The sequence below is a fragment of the Arachis ipaensis genome, chromosome B8, assembly GCF_059453495.1.
Source record: "Arachis ipaensis isolate K30076 ecotype BB chromosome B8, ASM5945349v1, whole genome shotgun sequence".
Lineage (NCBI taxonomy): Eukaryota > Viridiplantae > Streptophyta > Magnoliopsida > Fabales > Fabaceae > Arachis > Arachis ipaensis.
This window is the reverse complement of record NC_142443.1, coordinates 114,234,152-114,235,501: the sequence shown is the minus strand read 5'-3', so window position 1 is coordinate 114,235,501 and position 1,350 is coordinate 114,234,152. Positions and strand designations below refer to the sequence as shown.

General features: G+C 42.0%; 1 non-coding gene across 1 annotated transcript; it reads left to right on the top strand.

Moving 5' to 3' along the window:
- Window positions 1-930: 930 nt before the first annotated feature.
- Window positions 931-1,038, top strand: LOC148549320 (small nucleolar RNA R71). Its single transcript, XR_015897734.1, has one exon. It is a non-coding gene; the product is annotated as a small nucleolar RNA R71 (small nucleolar RNA).
- The last annotated feature ends 312 nt before the right edge of the window (window positions 1,039-1,350 follow it).

The window sequence follows — 1,350 nt, the reverse complement described above, 5'->3', positions numbered from 1 at the left end:
TCATCAGAGCTCATGAATGGCATAAGGAGGTTCAATGGAATCTCTATGGTCTCTAGATGAGTCTCAGATTCCTTAGGTTCCTGAGAGGGAAGCTCCTTATTGATCACTGGACGTCCCAGGAGGTCTTCCTCCTTGGGATTCACGTCCTTCTCCTCTCTTGTTGGTTCAGCCATGGTAATTAATTCAATGGCCTTGCACTCTCCTTTTGGATTCTCTTCTGTATTGCTTGGGAGAGTACTAGGAGGGATTTCAGTGATCCTTTTACTCAGCTGGCCCACTTGTGCTTCCAAATTTCTAATGGAAGAACTTGTTTCATTCATGAAACTCACAGTGGCCTTAGATAGATCAGAGACTAAATTTGCTAAGCTAGATAGATTCTGCTCAGAATTCTCTGTCTGTTGCTGAGTGGATGATGGAAAAGGCTTGCTATTGCTAAACCTGTTTCTTCCACCATTATTAAAGCCTTGTTGAGGCTTTTGATCCTTCCATGAGAGATTTGGGTGATTTCTCCATGATGGATTGTAGGTGTTTCCATATGGTTCACCCATGTATTTTAACTCTGCTATTGCAGGGTTCTCAGGATCATAAGCTTCTTCCTCAGAAGATGCATCTTGAGTACTGTTGGATGCAGCTTGCATTCCATTCAGACTCTGAGAAATCATATTGACTTGCTGAGTCAATATTTTATTCTGAGCCAATATGGCATTCAGAGTATCAATTTCAAGAACTCCCTTCTTCATAGGCGTCCCATTACTCACAGGATTCCTCTCAGAAGTGTACATAAACTGGTTATTAGCAACCATGTCAATGAGTTCTTGAGCTTCTGCAGGCGTTTTCTTTAGGTGAATGGATCCACTTGCAGAAGTATCCAATGACATCTTTGATAGCTCAGATAAACCATCATAGAATATCCAGGATGGTCCATTCTGAAAGCATGTCAGAAGGACACTTTTTGGTCAGCTGCTTGTATCTTTCCCAAGCTTCATAGAGGGATTCACCTTCTTTCTGTCTGAAGGTTTGAACATCAGCTCTAAGCTTGCTCAGCTTTTGAGGAGGAAAGAACTTGGCTAAGAAAGCCGTGACCAACTAATCCCAAGAGTTCAGGCTGTCTTTGGGTTGAGAGTCCAACCATATTCTAGCTCTGTCTCTTACAGCAAAAGGGAAAAGCATGAGCCTGTAGACTTCAGGATCTACTCCATTAGTCTTAACAGTATCACAGATCTGTAAGAATTCAGTTAAGAACTGAAAAGGATCTTCAGATGGAAGTCCATGAAACTTGCAGTTCTGTTGCATCAGAGAAACTAGCTGAGGTTTCAGCTCAAAATTGTTTGCTCCAATGGTAGGAATGGA